We start from the raw sequence: 17,360 nt of genomic DNA, 5'->3' as shown, positions 1-17,360 counted from the left end.
GTGCTCCAAGCACGCTCCAAGATTACTCTAAGTGTGCAAGAGTATGAGAGAGAGAGAATAGAACGAGAGTGCCAAAGGCCGAACTGATAAAAGTTAACAGTAACAAAATCCATGAACTAATCCTCAGAAGCCTTTTTATAATTGAGGCCTCTAATTTCTTGATTTTCCTTCAATTTCCTTCTCATGCAAATTTGTGACCTTTCACCTTCCTTTATTCCTATTTTCCTTTATTTTCATAAATAAAATTCCAATTAATGCCTATTTGCCTTTTTGAATGCATTTTCCAATTTCCTTAGCCAAAATAAATTGAATGTGACACCGACTAGGATGTTTTAACCACCATTCAGCTTGGAATACATGTCCCATTACCTTGGTCTTATATTTTTTACATGGAAATTCAACCAGGGGTTGTTACAAGGCCCGAGAGGATATGTCAAAGGAGTATTAAAAGGAGATACTATACATTCACTAAAAGGGTCTTTAGGCAGAGTTGACTCTAGGTTAGTGTGTAATTATTTAGAACTAGAAACTGGAGATCAAATCCCCTTAGTAAAAGGAGAATCCGATTCACTCAAAAATTCCTGCACAGAAAGTGGAGGAATATCCTGCAGTCGTCGAGACTGGTGACGAGGTTTGGTGGAAGCCACTGTGAATGATATGGATTTTTACAAAAACTGTATTAAGTGATGTTCTTATATCGTCTCAATAACCAAAATAGCACACTCCTAAAAAAGAAAAAAAAAAACTCTACAATATCAGCAAGAAATCAAACTTTATCTAATAGTCACAACTAGTTGGAGATGAAACCCAGTATCAAAGTACTATAAGATAAAGTTGGCCAAAATGAGACAGTTGCAGTTACTCATGATCTTCGCTCAAACCTTGGTAAGAAGGGGGACGAGCACCCTCCTTAAAAACCAAAGACGAAGTAGGTTCGTCTGTCTAGGTACCAAGGCAACCCACCCCAGTCACCTTATGTAAGTCCCTAAGAATATGGCCATTAATTCATCTCAAAACATAAACACCACCGATGGGGACATGGTTGTATACAATGTGTTGTGTATGCAGGATACCTAAGCCCCGACAAGGGATCCCTAGTACACAGAATACCCACCGAAATTCAATCAAAGGTAGGATACCTTCTTTCACAATCCAATGTTGTCTTGAGTTTAACTACTGCGTTAGAGGAGCAGTCCCAGATGATGTGATTGCAACAATATTTTCTCTCTTTAATGACACTATTTTAGTTTTACGACCTTGGGGAGTTGTCTTCCACAAACTAACCCAAGACCCTAACCTAAGGTAATGTGTGTTTTTCTGAAACAAAGAGTTATTGATTGCTTTTATTACATTTATTTCAAAGGAACTTTATTAGTGTCTTGGAAAGGATGTTGACATATGAAGTTTTTGATACCTGACTCAAACTGGCATGCAGAAAGAATTCTCTTCACTTAAATTTCGATGAAAAAGAGTTTCTGTCTCATCATTCAACTGATCGAAGCAAACCAAAATAACTGAAAATAATTTTTTCGTTTCTTTTCAAATAATGGAATTAAGCTACTCTTTTCAAAGAAAATTACATGTAAATGTATAAAAATATCAGAGTTCAGACATAATGTACCTTCAGACAAATAAACAAGTAAAATCCAAAATAATGAAATCCACAAGCAAGGTGGAAAAAAGGTTTTCAAGGCACTAACTTGGGTTTCTAGGTTCTACAATTCATTAACAGTTGAGGTGTTTCTCTGTAAAAATAAGGAACATGCGTTAACATGCATTGGAAGGCACTAGTAGGGTGCGTTACTCTGCTTTTTCTCGTAGAAAGAAAGATCAAGGCCACAACAAAGACTCATACCAATAATTCTAGCATATAGATACATAGAAGATAGGAATTCAAAGGTGGCAAAACCAAATGGAGGCAGAGGTTCAATATCTAGGAGGTAGAATCAAAACTAGGAATTACAATGATCCCCATCAAAGTTGCCAATTTTTATATAGGGATTTCTGATCAATTAAATAAATAAGAAAACCCTCTCAGGATTCCTAGAACCTAAGGCAGATGGATCAAGGGATGTAATCTTTGCAGTAGATCCCTTGATCTGCCTGCCTTAGGTTCTGGGAAACCTGAGAGGGTTTTCTTATTTATTTAACCGAGAAGAAATCCATATAGCACGAGCTACTCCCACTTGTTCTCATACTTGAGAGTGCCTTAAAATGGATGAACATGGGCTAAACGTTGACTATACTAACTCAACATTTGGTCTGGTTATTCACAAAGGTAGCCATTGCAACCTAGTTTGGTGGTAATCTCTATCAAAAATTGTTTTGAAGGTTTTTCAGAAGGTAATAAAATCCTTTCTAAATAATATCCTATGGAATTTTTTATATTTATATTATATTGCTTATGATAAACACACAAGGCATTCAAACCTTCGGAAATTTGTCAACTAAATCCCATTCAAGTCCAGTATTAAGGTTTGGGTTAGGGAGGTCAGGGAGAGATATAAATAAATACTCATAACCTGAACAAAAAAAAGAAAAGGATTTTCTTTATTTCATTTAAAGAAGAGATTATGTTGACATTATCTCTTAAGGCCCTTGGATTTATATAACACCTTAGTAGTTATGTCCATGTGCACTACAAACTCTTTAATTGAGCATGTGATCCAGACTTATGCATAAATACAACAAAATACATATATACACATAAACACAGATGCGGTAGAAATATAAATTCATTTCATTAATATCAAAGAACTTAAATATGCTTACATACAGAAATGGAAATAAACTAGTTCGGGCAATGGTAGTTTATCTTTGAGAAGAGATGTGACGGCTACATGCCTCTGAATTGTGTTACAATGAGGCTCAAAGGCCTATTAATTATTTAGAAACAATGGAAAACCCTAAACATCCAAAAACCTAACCCTAGGAGACGAAGCTCCAAAATTGTGGGCCTCGTTTGGGTAAATTGGTACATCAACTTCCTGGGGTCATAAATTTGGCATATGATCTCCGTTTGGTTATCATAATACCGCGTTTCGAATATCTCAAAGACGAGGATGAAAAAAAAATGGAAATTAAATTTGTGATATTTATAGTCTCTCCGTTTTCCCTAAAAACGTCTTTCAGTCCCTCAAAATGGCTCCGGAAGTTTAGGACCCGAAAAACTACCAAAAATAGTAAGTTATGCTACAATTAAGGAAACTACAAAGAAACAATGGTGGGGGTATTCACCTGGATCAATCCTCCCCCCTTAGGAAGCAATGGCCCCCATTGCGTTGAGTGCCTCCATGAGATGGGGAAACTTCTACTGAACTTGGTCCTTGGTGAGCCACTTGCTTTGGTGCAGGAACGGGCCAACTTTGACAACCTTATACAGTTGGATCTTCTACTCGCGAATGTTCTTGATTTGCATGTCCATGATCTGATTAGTTATGAAAGGTTCCATGTAGTATGGGTTTAACTCTGTTTGTGTGAGTTGTTCTGCAATGTCTAATGTGTCCAGTAATGATGGAAAGTATGGTCGAAGGCAGTCCACAATGAACATTGGGTGTAGGCCAAGGAATGGTGGAATGTTGAGCTCAAAAGCATTGTCCCCTACAGCCTTAGTGATGGTGTAAGGCCCATATTGGAGCGGACGAAGCTTGCGGTGAGGCCCAGCAAAGCTCTCCTTTTTCAAATGTAACCCAACTTTGTCGCCCACTTGGAACTTGTGTGGCACCTGATTCTTATCATGACGCTACTTGTACTTAGCATTGGCTCTGTCCAATATGTCATGGACCTACTAGCAGAGGTGCTCAATGTTCTTAATGAAGTTGTTAGCCCTGATAGCTTTGGACTGGACATGAGCCGAATCTGCCTAAGTAGCTGAATGGTATGGCCACATCAATGGGTCATAGTAGCTGGAATCCCAACCCCACCTAAAAGGGGATGTGGCCATTTGAGCTATGGAGAGATTTGTTGTAGTTGTGTTGGACATAAGGGAGGCTTTAATCCCATGTGCATGGATTCTTCAAGTTGTACATATGCAGAATGTGTATGATCATCTTGTTGACGACCTCTGTTTGGCCATCATTTTTTAGGGTGGAAAGTTGTGGACTTAGTGAGCTTGGTATCCAACATCGACCAAAGACGACCAAAATGTACTTGGGAACCTGATGTCCTGATTTGAGATAATATACTTTGGGATCCCAAAATGTACCCACACTCGTTCAAAGAAGAGATTAGAAGTGGCTTCTATTGTGATACTATTCTTGCAGGTCGCCAGAATGGCCATCTTAGAGAATCTATCAACGACCACAAAAATGCAGTCATTCGCCATGCTTAGTAGATGGAAGGACCGACATGTAATCCATGGACATGAATTCCCAAGGTCGACTAGGAGTAGGCAGAGGAGTATATAGGCCTTGCTTCTTGATGGTCAGTTTGGCAATGGCACAGGCAATGCAGGATCTGATGTACTTCGCAACATCTTGACGAAGGTTCAGCCAATAAAAATACTTCTACAACACTACCATTGCTTTATCTACCCCAAAATGTCCAGTGACCCGACTGTAGTGCACCTCCGAAATCATCTAGGCATGCTCACTTGAAGGAACACAGAGGTGTCTCAAGTGGCATAACAATGCATCCTGGAGGTGAAATTTTGGAACTTTCTTACCTTCCAAGAGTGTCTGGTATGTGTTGTCAAATTCTGGATCGCTCTTGTAAAGATACGGCCACCCCACAATCTCGTGCCCACAAGAGTCGAGTACAGTGGTCAGCGCCATGGTTGATGGTCGACTAAGGCAATCTACAACATTGTTGGTGTTTCCCTTCTTGTACTTAATGTTCAAATGGAATTGTTGCCAGTTTGTGGACCATTTTTGGTGGCGATCATTCTGAAACTTCCCTTGTGTATGTATGAACTACAGGGGTCGATGGTCTATGTTTCCTTCCTCATAATGTAATGCTTCCATTGTCGGCATGCCTACACAATGGAATACATCTCTTTTTCATAGGCTACTTTTGAACTATGTCTAAAAGTGTCTCACTGTGATATGCTACTAGATGCCCCTGCTAAGTAAGAACTGCACCAATATCATAGTCGGAGGCATATGTCTCGATCTCAAATTATTGTTATAGACCTGGTAATGTGAGTACTTATGCAAAGCAGAGGCGATGCTTCAACTCAGAAAACGCCTTATGTTGGGATTCATACCAAAATAACTTTGCTTTTGCTCCTCCCTTGGTAACTTGACTCAAAGGCCAAGTGATATGAGAGAACCCCGACACGAACCTGTAGTAGAAGTTGGCAAGACCCAGAAAGCTACGGAACTCTGTTAGAATGGTTGGGGCTAGCCAATCCCGAATGACTTGTATCTTGGTTGGGTCCACATGCACACCCCACTCATCAATTATGTACCCTACATATTGAACTTGGGTCATACTAAAAGTGCATTTCTCCAAATTGGCACACAACTTGTGTTGTCGCGGGGTTTGGAGGACCTGTCGAATATGATGGAGGTGTTATTCCCAAATCTGGATGAAGATCAAAATTTCATCCAAATACACCACCATGAATGAGTTGGTGAAGGGTCGTAAGACATCCTCCATCAGCCTCATGAAGGTTGCAGGGGCATTCATCAACCCGAAAGGCATGACCATCCATTCGAAAAGGCCCTCCTTTGATTTGAAGGCAATATTCCACACATCGAAGGGTTCGATCGGTACCTAGTGATAAGCAGACTTCAATTCAATCTTGTTGAAATATTTGGCTCCCTTAAACTGGTCTAGAAAGTTATCAATATCTGGGATTGGATACATATTCCGGGAAGTGATCTTGTTCAGCGCCTGATAGTCAATACAAAGTCTCCAGGTCTCATCCTTCTTTTGTACCAACATGATCAGGCTCCCACAAGGTGATGAAATTGGTCTAATGTGCCCTTTCTACAACACCTTCTAAATATTCCTCTTGATTTCATCGTTCTCTAGAACAGAGTGTTGATAAATCGGTCCATTAGGTAGCAGCGCTCCTAGGATCAGATCGATGGAGTGCTTTACCTAATAGTGTAGAGGTACCCCTATGGGTTAGGTGAATATGTCCATGTACTCCTCCACAACCGTGTCCATCTGATGTGTCGTGCAGAGGAACCTTGTTTGGAGGTCGTGGCCACAATCTTCTTCTTTCCCTAAGGGCGAATCATAAGAAAAAAAATTTCCTAGTTTGGGAAATGATCTTACTGCATTGCTTCACAGTGATAAAAGAAGTGGTGGTAGGAGGCGCTACCTCCGGTATCATATACAACTTATTTCCCAAAGTAATAATAACAGTGTGAGACCTACATTCATACATAGCATGTCGCTTCCACAAGTATGGTTGGCATATTAAAACATCACAAACTTCAAGAGGAGCAACATCACACAATACCTCATATGTGAAGGGCTTGATGTTGTACGGAAGGAGACATTGTTGGTTGACGCAGAGCTCTCGCCCTTGGTGAAGCCACCTGATTGTGTATGACAGTAGGTGTGGTGTGGTCCGTAGGCCCAACCGTTTCACAACCTTTAATGAAATGAGGTTCGTTTTTCTCCCGCTATCGAAAATGAACTACAGTGGAGAACCATTCACTAACATATGTGATTAGAAGAGTCGCTCCCCCTCCTTTGGATCTTTGGGCTCATCCTTCTAGATCTTGGTGGTGGAAATGGTGGCACTAGGCTCTGCATTGATAATTTGTTTCCCTTTTTCATTCCCCTTGTTAGTTTATGACTCACAGTTGAAACATGCATCTGATTCAGAAGCCTTCATCTCAGCCACCAGTGACTGATTGGATCGACACTCACTTGTGTTGTGAGTGGGGTTCTTATGGAACTCACATAATTTCCATGTGTCCTTCTTTGTCTTCGTGGTGTTTTTCTTTGCTTGTGGCTTTGGTGGGTTGTCTTGGTTCGCCCTATCCTGGCTTCATCCTTTGTTCTGCAGTTTGGGGGAGCCTTTCCCTTGCTTCATATTCACATATCCAAAGTCTCTCTTCTTCTATTTAAATTTCTGCTCAATCTTAATGGTGTATTAATAGGCGGCACCAAGCGAGGAGATGTCCAGGAACTCCATCTCATCCTGGATGTACTTTTGTAGACAATCGTGGTACTTGAGTACCAAATGCCACTCATAATCCTTGATACCCAACTTCGTGCAAAGGGTATGGAAAAAATTTGTGAACTCTGGCACATCTTGGTCCCTTCCCTGCCATAGCGTGGTCCACTTTATGTATTTATCTTCATAGCAACCGAAAAGGTAATATTTTTCCCTGATGGAATATCAAAATTCATTCCAAGTGGGTGCGACAAAAACAATGAGGATTCCCTCTCGTCCTTTTGTTCACAGTAGGTTTCCCACCAGTCCTTGACATGTGGGGCGGATTTGAGGAGTGAAAAAGTAATCTTTTCTCGATTGGAAAAGTCATGAACTGAAAAATATCCTTCCAACATATTTAGCCATCTATCTATGACATTTGCATCTATCTGTCCTTCAAATATGGGAATGTCAAAGTTAACTTGTAACTTAAAAGGAGTGGCACCTCCAAAGTGGTTGATGGATTAAGATGTGTCGCCTGTGGGTAGCCGTTGAAGGATTTGGAAAAATTTATCCATCATCACGTTCTTTTGTCACTCAAGGGCTTCCTCAAGCAATATTTTGAAAGGATCTCTTGCCCCCTCACCTTTCTTTTCTTCCGCCATGGGAGGTCGTTAGGATTTGCAAGGATGGTTTTGCAAAGGTTCAACCAGTTCAACCCCTAACTCCTTATACCATGATCTCATTAGGGACATGCAAAGAAAATGAGAGAAATAACAGACCGTTCTGATACCACTAATATGGACTTATGCAGGAATGCAACAAAATACAGATATACACATAAACAAAGAGATGCAGCAGAAATAAAACTTCATTTTAATATCAAAGAACTGAAATATGCTTACATACAAAAATGGAAATAAAATAGCTCGGGTGATGGTAGCTTAACTCTTAGAAGAGATGTGGCAGCTACATTCCTCTGGATTGTGTTATAATGAGGCTCAAAGACCTATTTATTATTGAGAAATGATGGAAAACCCTAAACATCCAAAAACCTAACCCTAGGAGATGAAGCGCCATATTTGTGGGCCCCGTTTGGGTAAATTGGTACATCAACTTCCTGGGGTCGTAACTTTGGCATACGATCTTTGTTTGGCTATCATAATACCTCCTATCAAATATCTTGAAGAGGAGGCCGAAAATAAATAAGAAATTTGGTTTCAGACTTTTTTGGTCTCTCCGTTTCCCCTAAAAAAAGTCTTTTAGTCCCTCAAAATGGCTTAGGACATTTAGGACTTGAAAAACTACCAAAAATAGTAATTTATGCTACAATTAAGGAAACTGAAAAGAAAAAACGGTGGGTTTCCAAGTGGAACAGGCGGGTGGCCACCAATATCCACCTAGATCAATATGACGTGTAACTCGAGTGCCCATCTAGTGGAGTTTCTAGGCCTACAAATGTTGTTCTAGAGGTTTGAGGGCCATATTTTAGTATAGTACATGTAATTTTATATCCATGAGCCAACTTGCATTTTTAACACCAAGCCCCCAAAGAAGAGTTTATCTCAAGCTTATTATATCAAAATTCTTGAAAGAAATTGTTTGTATCTAGATTAACATTAAAGTGTGAAAAGTAACTTGTGAGGTATATTAACCTTTGAAACAACTACTTTTAATTCCAAATTCCTACAAATGGTTAAATTCGATTTGCATCCCACTTAAGAAAACATTTGTCCTCAACCTCAATACTGGCATGATCTACACCTGCATTTTTGAATTCTTTGATGGATTTAGGTATTGAGGAATTTTTGAAGTTCCTGAAGGTCCATATGATTAAAGATTGGGTACACACTACTTTTGGTATGTCTAATGGTTGAAGGAATGTAATATTTGATAAAATAATAGAGAAGCTCAACAATATTATTACCAAGATGAAGGGTAAGTACCTTCCTATGGAATATTTGTTGAATCTTTCCATAAAGTTGCAAAACATGAAGCAAAAGGAAATGACGATACAAAAATACATTGAAGAAATTTATAGGTTGTTCATAAGATCTAAACAAAGTGATGGGGTGATTAGATTTTTGCTAGGTATATGAATGGCATTTGATGGTTTCTAAAATGAACTCGCTCAGATATCATTTGAGCGATAAAAAGAATAGAAATAGCTAATTTTATTAGGGTTTGATGGTTTGGTTTCAATGATATTTATTACCAATAGTTTTTTTCTTATTTCTAAAAACTTAGTTTTCATGTGATGACCCTAAGGGGTTGATGGAAAACTTAGTTTCATGTGATGGTTGTAAGGGGATGCTCCCACTTGTTCTCATATTTGAGAGCTCCTTAAAATGGATGAACATGGTCTGAAAGTTGATTTTACTAACTAAACATTTGCTTAAGTTATTCACAAAGGTAGTTATTGTAATCTGATTTGGTGGGAAGCTCTACCAAAAATTGTTTCAAAGGTTTTTCAGAAGGTAATAAAATCCTTTCGAAAGAAGCTCCTATGGAAAAAAATTTATATTATATTCTAGTTCTTATGATAAATACACAAGGCATTCAAACCTTAAGAAATTTTTCATCTAAATCCAAATGAAGTCCGTTATTAAGGTTCGAGTTAGGGAGGTCAGGGAGAGATATAAATAAATACCATAACTTGAAAAGGAAAAAGAAAAAAATATTTATTTCTTTTAAAGAAGAAACTGACTATGTTGAAGTTATATCTTGAGGCCCTTGGATTTATATAACACTTAAGTAGTTATGTCTATGTACACTACAGACTCTTTAATTGAGCATGATGTTTAACTATAGTTTCCATCTAGGTGGAGTTTCTAGGCCTAAAAAATGTCGTTCTAGATGTTTGAGGACCATATTTCAGCATAATACATGTAATTTTATATCCACGAGCCAACCTGCATCTTTAACCCAAGCCCCCAAAGAAGAGATTATCTCAAGTTTATTCTATCAAAATGCTTGAAAGAACATTAAAATGTGAAAAGTAACTGTTTGGGAAAATTATAGACAAATAATTTGACAGACATACATTATCGACCAGGGGTAGGTAAGATTGTGATATGTTGTGCAAAATATATGCAGACTAATACTGTAAGTGTTTGTTTAGATAAAATCACACACAAACAGCTTCAAGAACTCATTTCCTCCTCAACACTTGGCAGCAAAGGATAGGGAGTGGACTTAATCCTTCCTCTACATCACCTACTATTGCTGATGTTGATCAGAAAAAAGATACTTAGACCAATGAACAACAATTAACTCAATTCACTCATTGCATAAAATGAAAGCCTATTCAACAACTCCAAACCATTCATCAAACAAGATCACATTTAACCATTATTCACAAGTTGTTACAAATTAGAAAAGAAATGTAGTCTATCTGCTAATTCTATTAATGCATAAAAAAAAAATGACAATAAGACAAATTTGCAGCCATAGGAGTTGCGAGTAAAGGGGGCCCTCCCTTACTCACAACCCCTTCAACTAAGAAAGGATTTACTCAATGAAATTTAGCAGAACATAAAGTATTGTATTAATTTGGAAAATATTCAATAATACCCCCTGCTGATATTTTCAATCTATCCTTCTCTATATCCCTTGTTATTTATCTACATATCCATTGCAATAAACATAAAGGCATTTTATACAGACGCATGGGCATAAATGCCTCAAATTAGAAAACCTAACACCCTACAACTACTGTCTAACAATAGATGAACAAGAATAAGCATGATGAGTTCGATCCATGAATGAAAGCATGGATCAAACAGACTTCGTGAAGCTGTTGGAACTGTCTTTAAATACAACCACCTGAGAAAACAATGAAGATCTGGGTGGTTTCAATGGCAGTTCTCAGGTGACCAATAGGATAACATCCATATTGGTGACTTTCTCAACAAAACCCATGTCTTCGTTCTTTTCGAGGCTGACCAAAACATGCTCAACCATGGATATCATTGCAGGAAATCAGGGCATTACAAGAAATCTCCGTATCTCCAGGAAATCAGAGCAATTATAGGAAATCTCCACATCTCTCGGAAATAGGCAATTGTAGGAAATTGTGGAGTAGTTGCAGGAGTCTCGGAACCGCTTCAGAAAATGGTTGATCTGCACAAGATGTGGTCATCTTCTTTGACATTGTAGGTTATTCGATTAGATAACGTTTTAACTTCAAAAATACTTAGGAATTAAAGTAAAATGATACATTTTAAAATAATTTCCATACCTTCAAGTTCACAACACCTTCTTAGTCAAAATACACAAAATATGGTAAAAGAGGGTGTCCAAAGATTAAGAAAGGTTCAGAATAAAGGGGTTAAGACCTCAGAAACACCATCAGAAATGAGAAAAATTAGGACTCAATAGTAACTTTTGAGGTATATTAATCTTTGAAATAACTACTTTGGATTCCAAATTCCTACTAATGGTTAAACTTGATTCATATCCCACCTAAGAAAACCTTCATCCTCAACCTCAATCTTGGCATGATATACACCTCCATTTTTGAATTCTTTGATGGATTTAAATGTTGAGGAAATTATGAAGTTCCTGAGGATCCATATGCTTAAACATTGAGGAAATTTTGAAGTTCTTGTGGATCCAGATGCTTAAACATTGGGTAGAAACTACTTTTTGTATGTCTAATGGATGAAGGAATGCAATATTTGATAAAACAATAAAGAAGCTCAACAAGATGATTACCAAGATGAAAGTTAAGTACTTGCCTGTGGACTATTTGTTGAATATGTTCAAAAAGTTACAAAACATGAAGCAAAAGGAAATGACGGTACAAAAATACACTGAAGAACTATATAGGTTGTTCATAAGATCTGAGAAAAGTGATGCAAGTGATTACATTTTTGCTAGGTATATCAATGGCATTTGACGGTTGCTAAAATGAACTCGCTCAGATATTATTTGAGAAACAAAACGAATAGAAATAGATAATTTTATTAGGGTTTTTTTGGTTTGGTGTCATTGATCTTTATTACTAGTAGTTTTTTTGTTAACTTTCTTTTCTAAAAACATAGTTTTCATGTGATGGATGTAAGGGGCTTCTCCCACTTGTTCTCAGACTAGAGAGTGCCTTAAAATGGATGAACATGGGTTGAAAGTTTATTTTAATGACTCAACATTTGCTCAAGTTATTCACAAAGGTAGGCATTGCAACCTGGTTTGGTGGGAAGCTCTAACAAAAATTGTTTTGAAGGATTTTAATAAGGTAATAAAATCCTTTCTAAAGAAGATCCTATGGGAAAAAAATTTATAATTTTTTTCTAGTACTTATGATAAACACACAAGGCATTCAAACCTTGAGAAATTTGTCAACTAAATCCCAGTCATGTCCATTATTAAGTTTTGGTTACAGAGGTTAGGGATAGATATCAATAAATACCCATAACTTAAAAAAAAAAGTTTTCTTTATTTCATTTAAAGAAGAAACTGATTATGTTGACATTATCTCTTGAGGCCCTTGGATTTATACAACGCCTTAGTAGTTATGTCTATGTGCACTACAGACTCTTTAATTGAGCACGACTTGTAACTATATTGTCCATATAGGTGGAGTTTCTAGGCTTAAAAATGTTGTTCAAGATGTTTGTGGGACATATTTAAATATAGTACATGTAATATTATATCCATGAGCCAATTTGCATTTTTAACCCCAGGCCCCCAAAGAAGAGATTATCTCAAGTTTATTCTATCAAAATGCTTGAAAGAATTTGTTTGTATCTTGATTAGCATTAAAGTGTGAAAAGTAACTTGTGTATATTAACCTTTGAAACAAATAATTTGATTCCAAATTCATACCAATGGTTAAATTTGATTCACATCCCACTTAAGAAAACCTTTGTCCTCAACCTCAATCCTGACATGATCTACACCTCCATTTTTTAATTCTTTGATTGATTTATATGTTGAGGAATTTTTGAAGTTCCTAAAGGTCAATATGCTTGAAGATTGGGTACACACTATCTTTGGTATGTCTAATGGATGAAGGAATGCAATATTTGATTAGGTAAAATTTTAGGGGTGAAATTTTGATAACTGGCTATTTTTTAGACATTTTCTGAAGAAAAAAATTATTCATTGTTTTGGTTTAAAATATCACTCATTTTTTACATATATATGATTAAATGGATAATATTCACCAAAAAATGATCAATTTTAATAGTAAATTACATGTTTTTTATTGAATATTTTCCTACACTATATATGAATGACTTTTCAAACTAGAATAGTCGCTTATAATACTATAAATAGGCATAATATTTGAATCCTTAAAAAATACCTTGTATTTGATAAAATAATAGAGAATCTCAACAAGATGAAGGGTAAGTACCTACCTATGGACTATTTTTGATGCTAAATGCCCTTGTTGCCCAAACAAATGCCAAATACCCTTGCTGCCACAAAAATTAGCCCTTGTGATGCAATATTTGATAAAATAATAGAGTAGCTTAACAAGATGATCGCCAATATGAAGGGTATGTACCTACCTATAGACTATTTTTGATGCCAAATACCCTTGCTTCCCAACGTATGCCAAATACCCTTGATGTCCAAACATATGCCAAACACCCTTGCTGCCACATAAATTAGCCCTTGTGATGCAATATTTGATAAAATAATAGAGAAGCTCAACAAGATTAGTACCAAAATTAAGGGTAAGTACATGCCTATGGACTATTTTTGATGCAAAATACCCTTGCTGCCACATAAATTAGCCCTTGTAATGAAATATTTGATAAAACCATAGAGAAGCTCAACAATATGATTACCAAGATGAAGGGTAAGCACTTGCTTATGGACTATTTGTGATTCCAAACAACCATGCTTCCCAAATAGATGGAAAATACACTTGCTACCCAAACATGTGCTAAATACCCTTGTTGCAACATAAATTAGCCCTTGTGATGCAACATTTGACAAAATAATAGAGAAGGTCAACATTACAAAGATGAAGGGTAAGTATCTACCTGTGGACTATTTGTGATGCCAAATACCCTTGTTTCCCAAAAAGATGCCAAATAACCTTGCTACCATAGAAATTAGCCCTTTAGAAACCCTTATGGACACAAATAAATGAATATTGCTTCATCGATTATCTCATAAAATAACCTGTTTTCCCAACAGAATAGAACCTGTTCCTTCCTCTCCCTTATGGTAAAGAGAGTTCACTCCCATCAATAGACATCATCATCAACGTCGTAGTTTTCCCAACAGATGCAGCTTCCCCCTCATACCTAAATACGAAGTGGCTCTCAAACTTGAAATCAAAGAAGCTGAAAAATTGATAGACATATTCACTAAATGGGGGATCAATAGGTGGCCCTAAAACATCTGTAAAAATGTTCGCTACGCTCTCTCCGAACAGAATAGAGGTGAAGGGTGGGTTATGGCCTTGTAATTTATAGGTATACTTAGCAAGGTGGTTCCCCCCTCTCTACCTGGCATTGAATTGGACCCTGATCTACTACTGGTGGAGCCACATATGGATATGTAATGAAGACACCTTAGGACATTGTCTGCAAAGAAAAATGGATCTCCCAGAGACCTTAATGCCTTGCCAAACACTGGTTTTTCACAAGGAACAAACCTTTAAGAATTCTTTGCACCCTATTTACTACTAAAAATCGAGATACAATATCGGTACAACTCTTCCTATATCGTGCCCTCATCAATAAGCCTCATGATGAAGAAGATAGTTTGTTGTCAAACAATGAAATAATATTAGTTCCCAACCTTCATAAACCGATGTGCAGGCAAGGATCCACCAGATGGGTTCTACACAAAGTAAAAAATTTAGCATTTCTCATGCGGACATCTTGGAAAAGCAGGGGGTTCTGGCAGTTTGGATCAAAAGGAGATGTACCTGATTGAATTTTTCTCTCCAATAAACCAATAGATCATTTGACCCTGAATTTATCTTTCTCACCATAAATCCGAGAGTCCCATCCAGCCAAATCCAACACAAAGCATGGGTGTATTAAGTCACTTTTGGCTATGGATGGAAATGAATCTGCTCGAATTGTTTATCCTGCTACAAGAAACTTGATTAGTTGGGTGAAATGCAACTAGCAAGGGTTCATCAACTGCATCAAACTTGGTTAAACTCCAAATGGCAAGCGTTCATCGACTGCATAAAACTTGGTTAGTTAGGTAAACTCCAAATGGCAAGGGTTAGGGTTCATCGATTGCATCATACTCGGTTAGTTAGGTAAACTCCAAATGGAAAGGGTTAGGATTCACCGACTGAAACTGTGAAGTTTCCTGCTACTAGTGACGTTTGCACGCTACGTTTTTTCCTACATTCTCCTAATACTATAGTTTTTTTGCCTCCTACTTGGCCAAAAATTCATATGAAAAATACCTTATCATATATATATATATATTAAACCCCTTTAACCCCTATTATAACCCCAATATATTATTTTGTATTTTTTCATTTTTAATACCCCAATATGAACGCACGTGGTATAATATTGGTTTGTGTGAAGCCCTTGTGCCCGTAGGCCATTGAGATAATTCCTTTGGTTCCTATTGATTTATCCCATGCATGGTGTAGTTGTCCAAAATATCCTCTACCCAGTTTGGCTCCACTCCGCCTAGTGCTTCATGCCTCAAAATATCTCCATCTGCTCATTAGCCATGACCTCCTTAGTCGACTCCTTCTCCTATAAAATCCTAATGGATTATATCCATTGCATGCACCTTCTTATTCCACTTGTCAGTGTCCTACTTTGCAATGTCTGCCTTCACCGCACATCATCCATTGCGCCAACCCTCTGATGTGATCCTACTTCCTGCGCTCACCCTCTATTGCACTCATACTTCTTACAACGACCCTCTACTGCGTTCTACCTTATCCTTTTCACGCTCCCTGTTCCTACTGCGAAGCCTTATTATGCCAAAAAATTTCAAAAATATTCTAGGTCACAACATGAATTGATTAAAATTCCATAACAAAGTTTTTCCCTATTGATACAATGTGCAATGCAAATAGTCAAAGATACAAGATTAGAACTAGAGGTTTTAGAGGACAAGCCACTAGAAGAAGATGCACTAAAAAAGAAGGCATAAGGCTAAGAACATGAGCATCAAAGTAAAATTGTACAAATTCAAAACATTGACCTGGACTACATCTAGAGATATTTGATAAAACCACATAGTTACTTCTAATGACCAAATTAGTTGTTGAAATAATAGCAAAAGAACTTCTAGGTATTGAGGCATGTGTATTCGAGTTCCAGGTCAATGTGCAACTCGATCCTTCTTCGTAGTTTGCAAAGCTTCTATAGACTTATTCACAATGTCAATCTTCTAATGATGCTTATCTGAGCATTAATTTAATAGATTGAAGGCTTATTTTATCTTGAAAAAAAAAAAAATTACTTTCTTATTTATATATATTTACTCTCAATTTTGCAATAATTTAAACAACAAGATGACTTTAAACAAGGGGTTTTGATTTTTGCAAGAAAGTAGAGTTTGCACTATTGTAAAGTTGATATTTTCTTAATATATTTTTAGACGATGGTGATTGATAGTGTATGATTGAAATGAGTTGTTATTAACTAATTACTCTTTTTATTATTGAAGCATTAAGCCAAGAACTTATGTGTGAACATTGTGCATAAGAGTAAATTCATTTAACTATTTGAGTGAATTATATTTTCATTTACAATTGTTTTCTTTCAGCCAATAAGCATCTAGATTTGCATCACATGTTATTCCAATTAAATGATTAATGTGAATTTAAACCAAATTCACTACTTTTGGCTTCATGTTTGTGTTAGATGTTTTACATCCATATGTTATGTTTCATTTTGCATGCTTTTAGGTGCATATACTCTACAATAAATTTGGTAACTAGTCCATTGTGGACAAATTTTAACATAGTTTTCTTTCGAGATATTGATTTCCAAACAAATTAGAAATCATGCTACATAGTTTTCTTTCTTCATATTGAATTTCAAAACAGAATTAGAAGTCATGCTACAAAGGGAGGGACTAGCCAATTTGCAACTATTTCCTTTGTTATTAATAATAAATTTAATAAAAATAATATTTAATTTTTTCAATTTAATTATTATAATTTTAATAATTTTAATAATTTATATTAAATATTAATTTATTATAATCATATAACATAAGTCCCCAGGGTGTAGCTCAATTGTCAATCGCTTTGATATGATGTATTGTGTAAACTAAGAGATCGAAGGTTCAATTCCCCTAAACGTAACTCGATCTTCGAAGAGGAGGACAGATTGTAGGCCCCATAGGC

The sequence above is a fragment of the Pinus tabuliformis genome, chromosome 6, assembly GCF_031772625.1.
Source record: "Pinus tabuliformis cultivar Carrire ecotype Pingquan chromosome 6, CPIR1, whole genome shotgun sequence".
NCBI classification, from domain to species: Eukaryota; Viridiplantae; Streptophyta; class Pinopsida; order Pinales; family Pinaceae; genus Pinus; species Pinus tabuliformis.
The sequence above is the reverse complement of the archived record's forward strand: the minus strand, read 5'-3'. Positions refer to the sequence as shown.